The sequence below is a fragment of the Octopus sinensis genome, linkage group LG21, assembly GCF_006345805.1.
Source record: "Octopus sinensis linkage group LG21, ASM634580v1, whole genome shotgun sequence".
Lineage (NCBI taxonomy): Eukaryota > Metazoa > Mollusca > Cephalopoda > Octopoda > Octopodidae > Octopus > Octopus sinensis.
The window spans coordinates 22,668,015-22,690,314 of NC_043017.1; the positions used below are offsets into that span (position 1 = coordinate 22,668,015).

The 22,300-nt window shown below is 35.7% G+C and overlaps 1 long non-coding RNA gene across 1 annotated transcript; it reads right to left on the bottom strand.

The window, feature by feature from the left end:
* Positions 1-2,380: 2,380 nt before the first annotated feature.
* LOC118767401 lies at positions 2,381-19,898 on the bottom strand. The gene is made up of 3 exons (XR_005003318.1): positions 19,681-19,898; positions 3,035-3,040; positions 2,381-2,393 (listed from the first exon to the last, which is right to left on the bottom strand). It is a non-coding gene; the product is annotated as an uncharacterized LOC118767401 (long non-coding RNA).
* Between the last annotated feature and the right edge of the window lie 2,402 nt (positions 19,899-22,300).

Consider the following 22,300-nt stretch of genomic DNA (forward strand, 5'->3'; position numbering starts at 1 on the left):
AGCTATTAAACTCAAAAGAACTAACATTTATCAAAATTTTTTCACAGGAAAAAAATTTGAAAATACATAATTGTTGAGGAAACACAACTTTTAATGTGGAGAATGCATTGTTGTACCATATACTTAGTTATGATTTCATGGCTTTTGAAGAAATAAGCTTTTGTTTATTGTTTTGACATCGTTATTCTTTCATATTGAATTACAGCCTATTCCTAGAAAATAAAATTAAATGACTTGAGTGAACAAGGTATTGGATTATTGGCTTAAACATCTACAAGTTCAAATCCATTGCAAGGGTTCTGTTGCATATTTAGACAGCAAAGTAAATTCAACACATATTATTGAGAATAAATACTAAACTATCTGAAAATGTTCTCATTTATTTTTTTAGATGCTAGTGAGTGAACTCTAGCTGTTATTTCTAGCAGATTAAACAACAACAGAGTATCTCACAATAAAGATTGCGACTGGATCTGATGTTTAATGTAGTTTCAACAAAATATAGGAGTTTCATCATATCAGGGAGCAGAGAAAAATAAGTGAATGAAAAAGACTCCAAGAATAAAAAATCTGAAGGTCAAATTGACATCCATCTAAATACAATGATGTTGATGCTTTCAACAAGGAAAACCCCTACACACATGCACACACTATTAAACTTGAACGTAAAAGTCAGTTTGCCATTCACTATCAAACCCAAAAGACAGAGTACCAAAATTCCCCTGTCACCAAGTGATGAATTTACAGAACTGAGATTGATATTTAAATCTGTACTGTTAGTATTGCACAGCCTAGGCATTTGGTTAGAAGCCCTGCCAAAGAGCAAAACACTTTCTGTTGTATCAACAGGTCCAATTAGTTAGGTCTGGCAGAGTTCAGTGACAGCAGCATTCATTAATCATGATAGCGGAGTGGATGGTAAGCAAGTCTTGGTTCCTTCCTGTATTGCATTTGTGTAATTAAAGAACAGGTCAGGTGACAGGTTTGCTAGCTTAACTATTAACCTTTTACAAGCAAACTCCTAACTGCAACCATATTCACGTCTGTGATGTGCCTACATTCACACAATCATACGTTCGGGTTTGAAAAGAATTTTTTGAAGCTGTTGTACTTCATTTCCCACTTAAAAAGCAATATAACCAAGAAGCTATTGTGTATAGATTTTAAAGAATCTAACTTTTACTGAAGGAAGCAATACATGTCAACATGCATACACAAAGGCATTAATGCATATGTTAATGTGCATTCGCCACCCACAAATGCACATAACATTTACACATAATGCACACATGCAGGCAGATTATATAAATCACCTATTCAAATGCACACACAAACATATACATACATGTATATCTTCCGATAATAATAATTATGTCTATGTATCATTTCACCTGCAAATTATGGTTTAGAACATTTTCATGTAGTTATTTTGATATCAGAGTAATACAGCGTGTATGAATAAGGGAGAGAGATATATATAAAGAGAGAGAGGAAGAGAGAGAGAGAGAGAGAAAGAATGAGAGAGAGAGTGAGAGAGAGTTGTGTGTAAAAGACAGAGAGACAGAGTACATATGTGTGTATGTGCATGTGCGTTAGTTATTTGATGTAAATGGCAAAAGCAAGTATATTATGAATTCAGTTATATCTGAGAGGCATATACTCTCAGCAAGGTAGATTTATAAGTTATAGAATTCAACCAAATATTAAATCTATGCATGTATACTAGCAACATTTACACTCCAGGTTTCTATGGTTACACAACGCAGTGTGAGGGAAATTCTTCAGCAGATATTCAGAAGATCCGTTTTCTTCTTGTGATATGAGTGGAGAAAATTTATGAGGAAAGAATTAAAAGCAGGGGAAAAAAATAAATAAATTTGGTAAAATGGTTTTGAAAGGAGAAAACTTCATTAATATATTGGATGAATTAGAATATCATTTAATGTGTTTCAATCACCATTATTTATATACTCACATTCATTTACACAATCTTATATATATGTGTGTGTGCATGTGTGTATGTATGATGTATGTACATACACACACACACACACACACAAATGTAGATATATAATCTATATCTGCACATATACATGCATACTCAAAAATAAAGATAAATATATATATATATATACATGCATATGTACACATGTACACACCTGATCAAATATATATGTGTGTGTGTGTGTGTGTGTATATATATATATATATATAAATGCATTCATATACAACCTTTTTTCACACATTTACGTAGGCATGAATCAAGTATGTGAAGAGGCAAACAGGCTCACAAATATGTTGATAATTCATGTATGTGTCCTCATTAACATATCTCATATACATACTTGTGTGTGTGTATATATATATATATATATAATATATATATATATATACTGATATCATACATATAAAGACACATTTCATACACATGCACACATCTACTTATAAGTGCACATACCGATAGAGAGTTTCATTTTTATCAATTATATCTTCCATTTCAAATCTTGTTACTTTATAGAAGAATTATTAAAAAGTTATTCTCAAAGAAAATAGTGGAAAATGAATAATAGCAAATGAAAAAAAAAAAAGACAATAATCCTAAAATTATTGGAATCCAATTTGCTTATGGCATTACTGTGAAGTAGATGATTAATCTAAATACAGTTCTGTATTTAACAAGAACAGCTTAGTCAATAAGTGGTTCCATGGAGTAAGGAAAACAGATTTATCAATAATAATGAAGTTGTGTTCTTGAATCACAGAGGTTATTCTGCAACACAAAACCCAGCATTATTTTGAAAGAACATTTTGTCTTGCTTCGTATCAATGCAAAAAAAATCAAAAGCTAAATGCTATCATTGACATGAAGTTGGTATTGTTGTTAGCAATGAGTTATTCCTTCTTCAAATAGCCAATCACCTGACTTTACTGTAAGCTTGTGCATATCATATCAATTCAATGCGACCTACCAAATAACCATGTCACATATTGTACAGTTGGTTTTCACCATTATATTTATTTCTTTATTGCCTACAAGGGGCTAAACATAGAAGGGACAAACAAGGGCAAAGGGATTAAGTCAATTACATCGAGCCCAGTGCGTAACTGGTACTTATTTAATCAACCCCGAAAGGATGAAAGGCAAAGTCGACCTCAGCGGAATTTGAACTCAGAACGTAACGACAGACGAAATACCGCTAAGCATTTCACCATTATATTGGTTAATTTCAAGAATCTTTTTTATCTTGAATTCAGTATTATGGTGGGGGATTGTTTTTAGAATGCCAAAATGAAAAATCAAAATCAATTTTCATTTACATATTGAGGTTCTTTAAAGATACACATTATCCAATATTTTGTATATCATTTCTAAATTTGGAAGTATCAGCATATATATATATATATATATGGTCTTCACATACAATGGAAGAATCACCAAGATTTGTGATGAGCAGAATGACCGTGCAAACCAGATCCCAGTCAGTTTTAAAATGCATTTTCCTCTAATACAAAATCTATTTAGGACACAACATATACAAAAACTTATTCCCTAGAACTTTTCTCAAATAAAATCCAAGTAGCATGTGATCGTTTTTCTCTCTCCCTCTTTTTTTCTTTTCGTTTTTGTGTTATGTATGTCCAACTCACCTTGTGAAAACATACACTAACATACTTTAACCCTTTTGTTACTGTATTTATTTTGAGATGTTCTGTGTTTCTTTCAATTACTTTAAATAAGACAAAGAATTTAGTAAAATAACTTAGTTATCATTCAGCCAGTGTAAAGAACATAAATTTTGACTAAGGTTTAGTGGGAGATTTTAATTCAAAACTGATGAAAACAAGACATTTGTACTCTGATCCAGAGCCAGTTTCAGCTGGGATGGTAACGAAAGGGTTAAGTAAAACTATTATATGAAAACATTTATGTGAAAACAATATTTTAGTATTTTTACTTTCATATATTTAAATTTATGGTAAAAAAAGTATGTATTCCTTACGTTAAAAAATAAGATTTGTTTCATTTAAACAAAACATGTATGTATAAAATATTTAGCCTATTTCCAATCCTTTCTCCCTATTTTGCATATGTGTGTGCATATATATATATAAATGTTATTATGTCTAATATTGTTATAACTTCATTTAATGGGTTTCTACTGTTTTTATGAATTATGTTCGTGTTTTAATACATTAATTTGTTTACTGTACTCTTAGTCTTTTCAGATATCAACAAACCTTCTTCATGTGTTACTTTACCACACAAGTTTTCTGGGGCTTTTCTTTCGTTTGTTTTTGTTGTTTTTGTTACTCTTTCAGGATTGTTTCCAATAATGAATGACAAATACAACATAACATGATAAAGCTATGCTTTGTACATTTTGTGATTATATTTAGGAATCAAGAAAAGCTCTACCTGCGACGATTTCATCTCAATCGAAGGAGAGGAGCTTTCTCCGTCCGGGTTGCGGATCCGTGGAACAAGCTGCCAGACGAGATGGTGAAGATGCCGACGACCGCTTTGTTCAAAGCCTCCCTTGACCTCAAGTGGCCTGAACTCTTTACATGAACACCACCCTGTACTTAACTCCATGTCCCCCTACATGGCCTTGCTATTTGCTTTTGAGCCAAATTAACTAACTAACTAACTAAGATTGAAATATCTTGATAAGCAATTCTGGAGTCAAAGTTTCAATAGTGGCTTCCAACAAGTGTCCTTTTAGAAATTTTTGAATTTTGGAGGAAGTAATAAAAGCCTTCTGGATTGTTTTCAAATATTAAAGACTTTGGAAATAATGGTTTCTAGCATAAGATACAAGCTATAATATTTTGCAGAAGATATCTTCAGAGAAACTAAACCCAGTAGAAGGCTGGTACTTTACCTTATGTGGTGCTTTATCAATGGGATTCAAACTCAGATAATAAAATGATGTAATTAACTCAAAGATCTTTTGCCTTGTTTACCACCTGCCCACCCCACCCCCATCACTCTTCTTATTCTTCTTGTTTTCCATCTTTAGTAATAACTGAATCTAACAAAGACACAAGGTCTGGAGGTTTTGAGGCTTGGGTACTATTCACTTGTAACACCTCTGGTACTTGGTCAGTACTTTATTTTATCAAACTAAGAGAGATGAAAAGTAAAGTTGACCTCAGCAGGATTTGAACACATTCTGTGTAACAATAATTGAAATACTCTTTTACTTGTTTCAGTCATTTGACTGCAGCCATGCTGGAGCACTGCCTTTAGTCGAGCAAATCGACCCCAGGACTTATTCTATCGGTCTCTTTTGCTGAACCGCTAAGTAACAGGGACATAAACACACCACAGTGATGTTGGGGGGACAAACACACACACATACATATATATATATATATACATATATACGACGGGCTTCTTTCAGTTTCCGTCTACCAAATCAACTCACAAGGCTTTGGTCAGCCCAAGGCTATAGTAGAAGACACTTGCCCAAGGTACCATGCAGTGGGACTGAACCCGGAAACATGTGGTTAGTAAGCAACCTACTAACCATGCAGCCACCCCTGCACCTATGAAATAGATAAATAAATTTGACACCTGAACTTGAAATAGGCAATTAGGCCTGCATAACCCCACATAATATAGTGAGAGTATACTAATTTTCACTTTTACCTTAAAACAGGTACATTTCTACATCAGATACTGATGAAGAAATAAATCAAGCCGAGGAAGAGTCACAATCGACAACTAAAATTACTGAAAATTCTCCTAAACCAATCTGATGGGCTCACTCGAATGATGTGACAGGAGAATTAAACCTTTCAAAATAGGCTGCACAACCTTAAGGGTCAAAAAAGTTTTATAAAGGAAAAATTTATGGAATTCTATAATAACAAGAAATCATTTAATGCAAAAGACCCAACAGAACATCGTGGAAGGTAGGAGAAAGCAGTATAGTTATATATTCTCTTCTACTCTAGGCACAAGGTCCAAAATTTGCAGGGAGGGGGCCAGTCGATTAGATCAACCCCAATATGCAACTAATACGTAATTTATCGACCCCAAAAGGATGAAAGGCAAAAATCGACCTTGGTGGAATTTGAACTCTGAATGTAAAGACAGACAAAATACTAAGCATTTTGCCTGGTATGCTAACATTTCTGCCAGTCCCCCACCTTAGTATAATTATATATTGGAACTATTCTGTATTTTTGTGATAGATACTTTGTGGAGTTCTCTGAAAAATATAAAGTCTTAGAACTCCTGTTAAAAATGATAAACTATCATACACACAATTGATTGGTTTGTACTGTTTCGAAGTAATTATATTTGGCCTTCAGGTAGTTTCAGGAAATATTGCTGTTGTCAATATTTTTAAAATAGCAAAATTGAAACCTGTCATTTTGTGCAGAAAAAATAAGTTATCAAATAATTAATTTTTCCCAAAATTTGAGAGTTTTTGAAAAGATATTTGTAAAGTTATTTTACACTGCTACACATAAAATTGGGGTTTTTGAAAATTTTTGTAAAAATCTCTTAATAAAGAGAGAAAAGTAAGAAAATACTTATACCACATAATTTGAATTCTAACTGGAACAATTTTTTTGTTTTGTTGAACTACAAATTAGGGAACTGATGAAAAGTGACAATTTTGTAAACAGTATGTCTCAGGTTGAGTTAAAAAGTCTCACAAACTTTAAAATCTGATGTTCAAATCTTTCTTTACAATAAAAACTTTCAATTGTAAATATGATTGATAGCTTTTAGCAACTTGGATATAGGAAGTGTGTGAAAATGCACTATCTATGGTCTGGTCTAGACTTTTCTTTTTTATTTTCTCTCTCCCAATACAACAAACAAGGCATACATTTTTCTTTTCATCAAGTTATTACAATAATGACAGTAGTAGTGAAGACAATGAGACATTAGAATGTGAATGGATATGTTTATGAAATGAAATCAATACCTTGTAAATTATGCAGATAAACTGACAAATCTGTACGGAATTACTATTTTTTGTAGCTTTTCTTTTCACTTATATCTGTTGGAAATGTAATTTCATGCATGCAACTTATTAACAAAAATTTATATGATAGATATAGATAAAAAATTGAATTCTGAAAAATTCAAAGATATCATTTCAAAATTTAGTAAATGGCACTTTTTGAGTGAAGGGATTTATTGAAACTTGACAAGTCAACTCCATTTTTGAGCATGTGATGAGTCATCATTAGTGAAGTAGTTAAACTATTGGCCTACTAACTAAACAATTAACGGCTCATATAATGTCACTAGTTCTTTACAATGTTCCTAGTAAAAAAAAAACAAAAAAACTGAGGTCTCCATACATATAGCTCTCTTTACTCTACTCTTTTACTTGTTTCAGTCATTTGACTGCGGCCATGCTGGAGCACCGCCTTTAGTCGAGCAAATCAACCCCGGGGCTTATTCTTTGGAAGCCCAGTACTTATTCTATCGGTCTCTTTTGCCGAACCGCTAAGTGACGGGGACATAAACACACCAGCATCGGTTGTCAAGCAATGCTAGGGGGACAAGCACAGACACGCAAACATATACACACACATACATACATATATATACATATATACGACAGGCTTCTTTCAGTTTCTGTCTACTAAATCCACTCACAAGGCATTGGTCGGCCCGGGGCTATAGCAGAAGACACTTGCCCAAGATGCCACGCAGTGGGGCTGAACCCGGAACCATGTGGTTGGTTAGCAAGCTACTTACCACACAGCCACTCCTGCGTCTAAAGAGCTGTTAACAAATGTTATAAGGAACCACAGCTCATGGTTGTAAAAGGTGAAGGGATATTATGCAACTTCTATTTGGTTAGCTTGCTGTGCTCCATTGAAATTCTATCATAGGTTAAATAAACATTAGAGATGCTTTGCCATATGCAGAAACTACAGGAGCTAGTCAAACATTTTGCAAGCTCTTCTAAATCCATTGCAATGCTGGAAACTGTCCCACATCATCAGCAGGTATCTCAGGGTCACAAACGCTTCACTCCTTAGCCTGTACCCTTCATTTGTTGGGTAGCAAGGATTTCACCTCTGGAAGAGTTCCACTTGCAGTCTCTTAGCCATCTTGAGCGAGTTTATTATATATAAACAAATTATATAACAAACTGATATCCTATTGAGAAGACAATGTCTTTCAGCAGCTTAACCCCATGATCATCATCATATAGTGTCAAATGGGGATAAAAGGAAGAGTATAAAACATGCAATGAAGCATGACCCTATGATGTTAAAATAGCCTCTTACTGCAATCATTGTGCTGTGCTTCGAAGTTAGACTCCCTCCAGTTTGCCTGATAGACAAAAATGAATTGTTAGCTTCCAGTGAGTGAGCTAAAAGGGGAAGATCTTATGTGGTCATTCAGCCTGCATGAAATAGCTCTCAAATCTTCCAGAATCCAGCTTCATCAGTCAGGCAAACAAGAGGAACTCTAACTTAAAGGCACAACACAAAGATTGTAGTAATTGGTCATTTTAACATCACAGTGTCATGATTCATTGAATTTTTTTTATACTTTTATACACAGAATAGGCACAGGAGTGGCTGTTTGGTAAGTAGCTTGCTAACCAACCACATGGTTCCGGGTTCAGTCCCACTGCATGGCATCTTGGGCAAGTGTCTTCTGCTATAGCCCCGGGCCGACCAATGCCTTGTGAGTGGATTTGGTAGACAGAAACTGAAAGAAGCCTGTCGTATATATGTATATATATATAAGTGTGTGTGAATATGTTTGTGTGTCTGTGTTTGTTCCCCTAGCATTGCTTGACAACCGATGCTGGTGTGTTTACGTCCCTGTCACTTAGCGGTTCGGCAAAAGAGACCGATAGAATAAGTACTGGGCTTACAAAGAATAAGTCCCGGGGTCGATTTGCTCGACTAAAGGCAGTGCTCCAGCATGGCCGCAGTCAAATGACTGAAACAAGTAAAAAGAGTAAAAAGAGTTCCCCTTATCCACCCTTAACACTATAATACGATGCTCATCGTTATGGGCTTAAGCTGTCATAAGACATTATCTTCTTAATAGGATCCCAGTTTACTATATATTTTATTTGTGAGAAAATCTGGGTGGAGCACAGCAAGTTGACCAAATTGAAACTATATAATACGCATGGCATCCCTTTACTGTTTAGGCCTATGCACTGTGGTTTCTTATAACATTTGTTAATTGCTATATTATTGAGATCTCGGTTTTCTTTTACTGGGGGACACTGTAAAAAACTAGTGACTATATAAACTGCTAATCCTTTAGGTGACCAATAGTTTACCAGACCACAAACAGGATGTCACTGTGCTGTCCCCATTGTGCCAACTGCTTCATCTCAGGCAAGGACGATGTACTGCAATAGCTTGGGTTTCAAGGGCCCACAGCTGTTTAACTGTCTGCCGAAGCATCTGAGGAGCCTCCATGGAGTGGATGTAGACGTTTGCAAACATAAATTTGTCCTCTGGATCGCCGAGATCCTCAATGAGCCAATATCTAAGCAAGAAACTCAAAAGAGGGCAGTAGCATTGAACTCCATCCTTTACCAGAAGCCGCTCCGACAAAGGTGGAAAGTGGAAAGATGATTACAATGGCGGTGCTCCAGCATGGCCACAGTCATTGGGCTGAAACATATAAGAGAATAATAAGTGACTCACCACATGTTTAGAAATGGTGTTTACTTGTAAATTTTCAATAAATTTTTTCACTTTACAAGTGTCATTTAATAAATCTTGAAATGATATTTAAAAAATTTTTCACACACCCTTAAAAATCTAGGATGGGTATGGTTGAAATGCATTTTATCATTGGTCTGTTCAATTAAGGTTAGCCTTGGGCTAAACAGCAACAAATATTTCAACAAGGGAGAAAAAAATCCATTACATCTATGCAAGCATGGACAAATAAATCTAAAATATTAAAGCAAAAAAAATCGTGGTTCTTATTTTATTTATGTCTGGTGGATAAAAAGTCAAGTTTGTGCAGTAAATATTGTAGGCAGATAAATAAAATTCAAAATAGCTTGTCACTTATATAAACTTGACTAATATTTTACAAATGAGTCACAATTTTCCTTATGAGATATATCGATGCATGCAGAGTTTTTTTTTCCTTTAATTGTTGTGGTAGATGCACAGAAAAAAAATTTAATAATGAATTAGATAAAATATTTATTGACAAACCCATCCAATATTTTAATATAAGCAATTGGCATAGGTTCGGGCAGGGTTATGCAGTTAAGGGCCTGCTTTGCAACCAAATGGTTTGAGGGTCCAGTCCCACTGCACAGTACCTTGGGCAAATGTCTCCTAACAAAGTTCCAGACTTGTAACAGAAACTGTGTGGAATCTCGTTTCATATATGTATGTATGTATGTATGTATGTGTGTATGTGTGTAAATACTGGGATCAATTCATTTGACTAAAAGATTCATCAAGGTGGTGCCCCAGCATGGCCACAGTCTAATGACTGAAACATGATGAGTGTACAGTTATTCAATCAGCAGAACAACCATTGAATTAACATCAAAGTGGCTGAGTATTCCATGGACATAGTGGTAAAGATGGACCTTTGAATTGCAGGTACAATCCATCCAAAAGCTTCCACACATTTTCCATCAAATCAACTTCACTCAAAAGATATGGGCAAACCTGAGGCTATGACATGCTATAGGATTGAACCCAGAACCTCATGATTACAAGACAACCATTCAGTCATACTGCACCTACAAAGCTTAAGAATAATATTAATATCTTAACCCTTTAGGATTTGAACCAGCTATATTTGGCCCATATATTCTACATGCTTTATGTCCAAACTGGCCAGATCTGACCTTTCACACTAATCCTACAATGTCATTTTAAAAACAAACAATTACATCATTGAAATCTGGAAGCAACAAGATAATGCATGATTACTTGTAAAGAATTTGAGTAAATAAGCAATACGTTTGACACAGAGTAATCTGAATGCTAAAGGGTTAACTAACCTATTAGTCATTTGAGCAGTTTTAACAAAAGAACTATTTCAACATTGAAAAATAGAACTAAATCACAATGATCTTCTTCTCACTAACATTAATATACTTATTCCTTATGTAGACTATCCTACTTTCAGACTGAGCTTTCAAAAATATACATATAAATAAAAAGCTAATTTAGAATAATAAAAAAAAAAGAACGAAACTGATCTATACAAATAAAAAGTCCTATGGTAGGCCAATATAATTGGCTATTCCTACAAGGCTTTCTGTTTTTTTATGAACCATCAAATAAAATAGCTAGAGCAATTTCCTAACATATTTTATTGATAAGTTTATTAACTATAAAACCATTTTATCATCCCTAAATCAGAGCCAGTTTAGAGGTGAGAGAAAAATAGCAAACATTAAGGGAATGTATTTTTGCTTCCTTTGTTAGGGGTCTTTTTTTGCATTTGTTTTGTGTTGTGTGTGTGTCTTGTGCTATTTTATTGCAGGTTAATCACTTTCTGTTTTATTATTCATTAACAATCTGAAGCCAATTTCACTCTCCTGTACAACATAACTGGATAAAACAAGTAAAAAAGAATCTATAGAAATTTTATTGTTTATTTCTTAGAGAAGAAATCCTTGTCTCATACCATTACTGACAAAACATACACAAAATAAGTAATTAATAATAATAATAATAATCCTTTCTACTACAGACACAGAGCTTGAAATTTTGTAGAAGTGGGCTAATCGATTATATTAACCCAGTGCTCAACTGGTACTTCATCTTATCAACCCAGAAAGATGAACAGCAAAATCATCCTCAGCAGAATTTGAACTTAGAATGTAAAACTGGAAGAAATTCCAATAACCATTCTGTGTGGCATGCAGACAGTTCTGCCAATTCACTGCCTTTTACAAAGACACATATTATTGAAGTGGCCACCTCATGCAGTCTGCAGATCCAATGAAGTTTCCCTGATACACTCATAATTCTGTAATGCCAACTTGTAATGCTGATGATAACAATGGTTTTGAATTTTGACACAAGGCCAGCAATTCCAGGTGAGTGGGTGAATCAATTACATCAATCCCAGTGTTCGACTGGTACTTATCAACCCTGAAAGGATGGAAGGCAATGTCAACCTCAGCAGGATTTGAACTCAGAACATAAAGACAGACAAAACACCACTAAGCATTCTGCCTAGTATACTAACAATTCTGCCAGCTTGCTGCCTTCAATAATAATAATCATGATAATAATAATAATAACAAGAGCACTCAGGGAGTGCAACACCAAGGTCCTCTCAACGATTAGCCAGAGGTGATTTTTAAAATGAGAAAGTCTGAAATAAACTTGACTGCTCTCACAAACAATACTAAAAATGAACCTGACCACTTTCAAAAATTAAGAGAAAAAAAATAAATGGAAAAATAATCCAGAATCCTTGTCCAGTACATGGTCGATCCCAAAATCTAATCAGTTTGTGCCAGTTATGAGTCCAAACATCCCTGAAAGTTTCATCCGAATCCATCCAGCAGTTCTTGAGATATCTTATCAACAGACGAACAAACAAACACAACTGAAAACAATACCTCTGCCTTCACTAAGGTGGAGGTAATAATCATTTCAAATTTTTGCACAAGGCCATTATCAATACAAAACCATTATCTTTAATGCCAAGTCACTTTCTCAGTTGACTCATGCTCAGTCTAACATTACTCATCCAACAGATCGTGCTCAGCTCACTGCTCTCCCACCGCTGCCATTCTACATGTCATTGTTATTACACAACAACACACAGCTTATACATGTCTTGTCATGTGAGATTTTGTTCAGTTTTGTTTGTTTTTTTTGCAATAGAGAAAGCCAAACCCTCAGCTACCAACAGAGGTAACAATTTCCTGAATATCTTTAACACACATATACATACATTCGAACTTCTCATGATATGAATAACGCATGACTCTTTCTGTTTCTTTCCTGGAAAACAATGCCAGAGAGAATGGAGAAGACAAATGATAGAAGAGAGAGACTCATTGTAAAATTCAACATTTACAAATTACAAAAGAGATAACTTGCTGGTTCTTTCCTTTCTTTAATACCATTTTTGAAAATTTTCTTTTAATTTTTTTTTCATATCACTTTCATATCTTTCTCAGGAGTATATCTTTCTCATCATCTTTTTCTCAACATTTTTCTCTCTCAACATGTATTTCTCTTTCCCAATTCATCTTCCTCTCAACTTCTCTCTCTCTCCCTCTCTCTCTTCTTCTTCTTTCTCTTAATATGTCTCTTTGCCTATCCCTCTTTCTTACAAGTCTATCTCTTATCCCTCTTTGTTCCCCTTACTCTTTCACTCTCATCCAATTTTTTTCCATTATATCTGATACCCTCTTTCCTCTTTAACGTATCTCTTACTCTTCCACCTTTTTTTATTATTGCCGGTGGCACGTAAACAGCACCATCTGATCGTGGCGTTGCCAGCCTCGCCTGGCCTCCATGCCGGTGGCACGTAAAAAGCACCATCCGATCGTAACCGTTTGTCAGCCTCGTCTGGCACCTGTGCCAGTGGCACATAAAAAGCACCCACTACACTCATGGAGCAGTTGGCATTAGGAAGGGCATCCAGCCATAGAAACATTGCCAGATCAGACTGGGCCTGGTGCAGCCTCCTGGCTTCCCAGACTCCAGTTGCACCATCCAACCCATGCCAGCATGGAAAGCGGACACTAAACGATGATGATGATTATTATTATATTTCTAGAAACAACAGCAACATTAAAAAGAAGGATGTTGCCTACAGTCATTGAAATTAAGCAGGTCAATATTTGTGGAGAAAACATTTACAGACTGAGAAAGAGGGGCTCTCTGTTCTAAATGAGCAAGAATCCACAAAGTGTTAGGTAAGATATCATAGGCAAAGACATGGCTGTGTGATAAGAAGCTCACTTCCAAACCACATGGTTCCAAGTTCAGTCTCACTGCATGGCACCTTGGGCAAGTGTTTTCTACTGTAGCCTCAGGCCGACCAAAGCCTTGTGAATGAATTTAGTAGACAGAAACTGAAAGAAGCCCATTGTAAGGTAAGATATCATAGGCATAAACATAGCTGTGTGATAAGCTCACTTTCCAACCACATGGTTCCAAGTTTAGTCCCACTGCACGGCACCTTGGGCAAGTGTCTTCTATAAATGTCTTTATAAGTATATAAACGTCTATGTGTGGTTGTCATTGTATCTGTGTTTGTCCCCCATCACCGCTTAACAACCGGTGTTAGTGTGTTTATGTCCCTGTAACTTAGTAGTTCAGCAAAAGAGACCAGCAACATAAGTATCAGGCTTTAAAATAAGTACTGGGGTCGATTCATACGTCTAAAAGTTCAAGGCAGTGCCCCGGCATGGCCACATTTTAGTGACTGAAACATGTAAAAGATAAAAGACATCAGGCAAGTGTGACACTGTACTAAATACTTTAGATAATAATGAAGTATTTGTTAATAAAGAGTCAAATAGTTGAACACTGAAGCAAATCTAAGTTTACAGATTAGAGAACAAAATTAGAGAGAAAGGCAGTGAGCTGGCATAAACGTTAGCACGCCGGGCGAAGTGCTAAGCAGTATTTCATCTGCCGTTACGTTCTGAGTTCAAATTCCACTGAGGCCGACTTTGCCTTTCATCCTTTCGAGGTCAATAAATTAAGTACCAGTTACACACTGGAATCGATGTAATCAACTTAAAACCCTTTGTCTGTCCTTGTTTGTCCCCTCTATGTTTAGCCCCTTGAAATTAGGGAACAAAGCTCTAGCAAGACAAAGGAAGATTTTGAATCTAAGATATAAAAAGACACGTGAACATAACGAATGATTAACTTGATCGGAGATTTTATACAGTTCAAGGCTTTGTTAATGATGAGGGCAACCACATGGCTTTCATTAAAATTCTCGAGGGTAAGTAACAGTAGGAGTGTGTTATGGAAAATTAGGTCTCTGATTGCAGTCTCTCTCTTCCTTTTAATTTGAAAACTTGTACTAGTGATCAATAATTAGAGAAGGAACTCATAGAGATAAAAGAGAAAATTGTTTATCATTAAATCAATCACTTTTGAGTAATTGAGAATGACATGGTCAAGTTATTAAATGGCAAGGCCACTTTGGATGGAACACAATGTTGTTGTTGATTATTCTTTTCTCTAAATTGTAGCAGATACTGAGAAAAGTAAGAGTTTGTTGAGGGTGAGGACCAGCAGAGAAGCTGACAGTGATATAAGGAATGTTGTCAGGATTAGTCAGTTTGTTTGGCTGAGGTTTATGGATTCAGCAAATGTGTGCACATGGAAATGATACAGGTGTGTTCAAAGTAACAAGTTCAAAAGGAAATTTGCGAAGTACATATACAAATTTGTGTTGGAAGCAAAGCACTCAGCAAATTCATTTCTTTATTGATGTATGCTTTTAGAACCCTTCCCAGCTAAGAAATAGGAAAAGGATTCTATGAAAGTGATTAAGATCTATTTTATAAAAGAGCAGAAAATTTGGATAAAATTTTGAGAAATGGGAAATTTTTCAGGTTATGCAGTGTATACTCTTTTACTTGTTTCAGTCATTTGACTGCGGCCATGCTGGAGCACCGCCTTTAATCGAGCAACTTGACCATGGGACTTATTCTTTTGTAAGCCCAGTACTTATTCTATCGGTCTCTTTTGCCGAACCGCTAAGTAACGGGGACATAAACACACCAGCATCGGTTCTCAAGCAATGCTAGGGGGACAAACACAGACACACAAACACACACACATACATATATATATATATATATGTATATATATATACATATATACGACGGGCTTCTTTCAGTTTCTGCCTACCAAATCCACTCACAAGGCTTTGGTCGGCCCGAGGCTATAGTAGAAGACACTTGCCCAAGGTGCCACGCAGTGGGACTGAACCCGGAACCATGTGGTTGGTAAACAAGCTACTTACCACACAGCCACTCTTTCACATGTCTCTTTATCCTTTGTATTTCTTTTATGTTTCTTGCACCTTCTCATCTCTTTTTCAAGTATCTCTCATTCACTTTTTTTTTTGATGTAGTGCATCTATCTCTCACACATCTCTCATTCAATGCTTGTCTTTTTCCTTCTTTGTGTCTTTCACTTAACATCTCTTTAAACAAACCAAAAAGAAATACATTTATTTAGCAGTCTCCTGCCCCCACCCCCTTTTTTTACCACATGGAAAGAATGAGTGGAGAGAAATAACTCAGGTAGCCTTCAGCATAAAAGACAAACAGTTAAGTCATCAACATCATTTTAATTGCATTTTATTGAAAATAGGGTCAGAAATGGGTTGAATTAATAAAAAAAAACATATTTTTGGCTCACAGTATTAAATATGTTAAGACCAAATTCACAGTATAGACGCAGGAGTGGCTGTGTGGTAAGTAGCTTGCTCACCAACCACATGGTTCCGGGTTCAGTCCCGCTGCGTGGCATCTTGGGCAAGTGTCTTCTGCTATAGCCCCGGGCCGACCAATGCCTTGTGAGTGGATTTGGTAGACAGAAACTGAAAGAAGCCTGTCGTATATATATATATATATATGTATGTGTGTGTATGTATGTGCGTGTATGTGTTTGTGTGTCTGTGTTTGTCCCCCTAGCATTGCTTGACAACCGATGCTGGTGTGTTTACGTCCCCGTAACTTAGTGGTTCGGCAAAAAGAGACCGATAGAATAAGTACTGGGCTTACAAAGACTAAGTCCCGGGATCGATTTGCTCGACTAAAGGCGGTGCTCCAGCATGGCCGCAGTCAAATGACTGAAACAAATAAAAGAGTAAAAGAGTATTAGTTTAACCTGAAGTCTTTAATAAAACACTCCAGTCCTAATAAATATTTTCTCTTTTACATTCTCTCCTTTGGACCCTGTTATTGTTCACTTGTTCATGTTGTCTCTATTGAGTTCTTGTTACAAATGCTTTGATTTTGGTTATAGCTATTGTTTATATTTATACCAATTCCAGTTTTGGTTATACTTTTCTGTTGTTCTTGCTATTATTCTTGCTGTTCAATTACAATTATTGTTGTGGCTTTTGTTGCAACTGTTATTATTTTTTTTTTCATCTGTTACATTTGGTATTGACATTGTTCCTGTTGTGGCCATCACTATCGTTTAATTGCGTTGCTATTATTTTGTTTCTGAAAATGCTATCTTTCGTGTTGTTAATATCTCCATCATTTATTACTGCCAATGCCTTTCTTTTCTTTCTTCTGGGTTTTTGCTTTTGTTTGTTTGTTTTTGCTGAAGTCCTTAGTCCCTTATACTTGTGCCTTTGTCTTTCACATTGGCAATCAGAATTAAATGAAGGCTGATTTGAGTTTACCAATCACCCAGTTTACTGAAACCTGACATGTACTGATAAGATTATGCACACCTACAATATAGAAAACATGTTGTAATGCTCAAATGATTTGAACCTAGAGTCTGGAGTTTTAATCAAGGACTAAGTCCATGGGGTAAGAATTTAGAAAATTCCAGGTACATATATACCACCAAGGTGGCAAGCTGGCAGAATTGTTAGCACACTGGGCAAGATGCTTAGTGGCGTTTCATCCATCTTTACATTCTGAGTTCAAACTCCACTGAGGTTGACTTTGCCTTTCATCCTTTCAGGGTCAATAAATTAAGTACCAGTTGAGCACTGGGGTTGATGTAATCAATTTACCCCTTTCCCTGAAATTACTGGCCTTGTACTAAGATTCGAAAGCAATATATGTAAATATCTACATGCTTGTATGTAAGTGTCTATCTTATGAATATTTCCAATTTTTGTATACAGTAATCCCCTTGTGATATCATGGTTCACCTATCGTAGTTTATTATTTAAGGTTATGCTGATTCCTCTGTGGTGTTGTTTTGCCATTATGATAAAATAAGTGTACACAAATTATAAAAATAATTTTAAAAAACATACAGTCCCTTTTCTATTTTGCAGATTTTCACCTATTGCAGGGGTTTTGGGAATGTAGCACCCGTGATAGCTGAGGAATTACTGCATGCATGCATGCATGCATGCATGCATGCATGTATGTATGTATGTATGTATGTATGTATGTATGTATGTATGTATGTATGTATGTATGTATTCATGTATGTATGTATGTAGGTATGTATGTATGTAGGTATGTAGATAGATAGATAGATCATATATTTATATTCATTACTATAATGATATATATATCATTAGAGTAATGATATAATGATATCATTATTATGTAATGCCATGTAAAAAGCACCATTCAAGTGTTGGGCCTTATGGAGGCAGTGACAGGTAACCAAGACCTTTGGGGATATACCATGCTGTGTAGACCTGTCAACCAAGTGAGACCACAATCGTGGCCAATGTCAGGTCAATGGCACTCATGTCAGTGGCACATAAAAAACACCCACTACACTCTTGGAGTGGTTGGTGTTAGGAAGAGCATCCAGCTGTAGAAACACTGCCTGATCAGACTGGAGCCTGGTGCAGCCTCCTGGCTTCCCAGATCCTGGTCAAACTGTCCAACCCATGCTAGCACGGAAAACGAATGTTAAACGATGATGATGATGAGATATATATATATATATATATATATACATAGTTAATCCAAACAAGAAAGCACAAAAAAACACAACAACGCGAGGACATGGAACAAATATAGTATTACTGGACGCTCAGGAAAGAAGGAAAGAAGGAGGGTTTAACGTTTCGAGCGGAGATCTTCATCGGAAAAATAGGAGAAGGAAAGATCCAGAGAAGGGAAGACAGAAGAAAAAAAATCGTCAACGGTACACACGCGATCACATTTTGAATATATATACCTATGAGTAAACATGTCTATATGTGTAGATATTCTTCAGTATGAATAAATAGACAGACACCTATAAGTGCTATAAATGTATATTTCTACAAGAAACAGGCAACAGACAGAAATAAACAAAGACAAAGGAACAGAAAGAGAGAAATAGAAACAGAGGCCAAAGAACTAGGAATCAATAGTTACACTGACATTAATGAATTCATTTCCCATGGGTTAAGAAATCTATTTTTAATCAGAAGCTAACCCTCTTGTATAAAGTTAATAGCCATTTCACACTTAAAAATAAATGCTGCATTTGAAATGTAAAGGTTTATATTTGTTTGTTTTATTTATGCAGAAAACTTTGTTTTGCTTTTTTTTTCTGCAACAAAGAGGGGAGTTTATTCTAAGTTTATATCAGAATCTGACTGACTAATATATTATTCATGAACCCTACAAAGGGGTAAACTACCAAAATAGATGTCCACAAGTTCTGATTTCAGAAATATGAACCATCAACACTAGACATTACAAACAACATACAACCATGGCTGTAAATAATATCTGGAAAGAGGTGCAGTGATCAAGTGGTTAAGGGGCTAGGCTCAAACCTTTACAAACACTATTTGTTATCTATATGTTTTTTTTTTTCAGTCTGTGGCCATACTGGGGCACTGTCTTCAAGAATTTTTAGTCGAATAAATGAGGCCCAGAAACTCGTTTTTCTTTTGAAAGCCTGGTCCTTATTCTATCAATCTCTTTTGTTGAACTGCTAGGTTACAGGGACGAAAACACATCAACATCAGTTGTCAAGTAGTGGTGGGGGACCAATACAAAGACATACGCACACACGTACATATATGTGTACGGTGGGTACTGCAAAATTCTTGGCCTTAAGGGCATTGCAAAAAGGCCTGGTTGGAAGCCCAACCTTCTGAGTTCTTTTACAAGGCTTAGATAAACTCAAGGACCACTGTAATAAGAGTGTGACTCTGAGAGGGGAATATGTTGAATAAAATCATAATTAATTAATCCTCCTGTATTTTCTTTTACCCAAAGCCAGGTACTTTTCAACATAGCCTTGTGTGTGTGTGTGTGTGTGTGTGTGTGTGGTTCAAATTTATAGAAAAATAAGATGAAGACAGGTGTAGGAATAACAAGCAAGTGTATTAGTTTCACGCTCGAGAAAAATGGAAAATATATATATATATCATAATGAATCAGTTTAAAGAAAACAGAGAATATCCAATTTTTTTGTCAGGTATGACAATATCCGAGGAATAGGTAAAAAAGCCAATTGAGAGTACATAAACCCACATATGCAAACCAGCATTATCAATCAGCAGAAGAGCATATTGGTACCCACTTGGATTATATATCCTCATCAACCAAAAAATTTTGAAAATTTTGCAACCTTGACTATGTGTGTGTGTGTGTGTATATATATATATATATAGGTATACATATATATATGATGGGCTTCTTTTAGTTTCTGTTTACTAAATCTACTCACAAGGCTTCGGTCAGCCTGAGGTTACAGTAGAAGACACTAAATGCATCGCACTGTGGGACTGATCTTGGAACTAACTATGTGATTGAGAAGCAAACTTCTTACCACACAGCCACACCTGCGTGATATTTATATTTATATTTATCTGAATCAAAACAACTGAAAATGTATACTGTTTACATTTTATATTTGAATGTTAGATTGGTCAATGGATTACTGCAGTACTAACAGTGTTTTTGTTTTAATACTCCACTGTACCATAGAGTGTGTCCATAGAGCTTTTAGCATCTTTATGAACATAAATATTCATACATACATACGTAAATAGAGGGATTAGTTGGATTAACTTCAGTCCTGAATTGGGATTTCAAAAATCTTGTATGCTGCTCCTCTGCTGCCACATCAAATAATTTACGATAATGTATGTAAGATATTCTCTTCACAAAAACCAGAGAATCCAAGCAAGCATACAAGACAAGCAAAGATAAAACTGCTAAAACAGAAGGATTAATCCATCAAGGCAGACATTTTCAACTGCAGCACCCTGGCACACATTTTGAACTGCTGCACCATGGCACACATTATATGTATGGTTCACAGATGTACCAGGAGCTTTTGAGTGAGATGAGAAATACCAGGGTATTTAGAAAACAGCCATGTTTTTAGTGTACCATACAAGTAAATGTGTATTGTTTGGTGGCAAAGTGCACTGTGTGTGGTCATCTTTGGTTAAAACAATTTTAAGGCATGTTTCTTTTTTTAATATATTATTGAAACATATGCAGGGTTGGGTATTTAAGAAGTTTGTTTTGCAGTCATGTGTCATAGATTCAAGAAATACACAAAAGCCGTTCGATTCACTTCAACATTTAAGTTTAATTTGTCAAAATATTTTCGTTGCTTTAAGACCGCGACCTGTTCACTGACAAAAATCCGTGCTGCATCTCGGATTTTTGTCAGTGAACAGGTCGCGGTCTTAAAGTGACGAAAATATTTTGACAAATTAAACTTAAATGTTGAAGTGAATCGAAGGGCTTTTGTGTGTTTCTTAAATGGCTTACAAACACCTTCCACGCTGCAATTGTTTTCGTTCCAGCACACGATCTCAGATCAAATCACTTGGTATGCAAGTACATCTCCGTAATTCTGTCATAGATTCATCCCACTGCAAGGCCCTGAGCTGACCAATGCTTTCTCAGTAAATTTTGTAGAAAGAAAATGTACAAAGCATGTCTTATGTGATTATGTGTGTATGTGTGCATGTGTGTGTGGGGGAAGAAGGGAGGGATTGTTTGTGTGTACAGATGCATATGAATGTGCACATTCTGCACTAAAAAAATATCACTAATCTATGGACATTATTCTTTCTTTGTCATTTCTTTGTCAACAAATTGTCCCCTTGCTCTGTATTTTTGAAGGTAAGTGAAATAAAAACACCTGGAACCTTGGATACTCTTTGGTGAGAGGAAGGAAGTTGAAGCAAATGCATCCACTCCGCTGGAAGTGTTTGAGTCACCTTTTCTTCTCACACCACTGTCCTAGACCCTGAAAGGGGTTATGAGCACCAACCAACCTCCTAATTAAGTAATAAAAATAATCTAATTTCCAAACAGATTTCTCTATGAAATTTTTGTTGGTTTATCAGATGGTTGTCCTATGTAACTACAACCGAACCACAAAGAAGCCTCAGTGTCAATGGTTGACTTGCTAGAAGTAGCAGATAAATATCCCACAAATCATAGCCAATGTCTTAAAAATGTAAAGAAGCATTGAATAGTAAAAGGCTTAGATACAGTGTCAGAAAAAAAGACAGGCAGAGGGTCATAGCTAGAGTGTTTTTGATCATAGATCTGCACAATAAGGGCTGGTCTCGAACTAACACCAGTTGAGTAAAAAAAAGACCCTTTTTTTTTTTTGAATTACCTGTGATAGTTATTCTGAATCGTATGACTGTTTCATAGACTGAAATGTTGGAAAT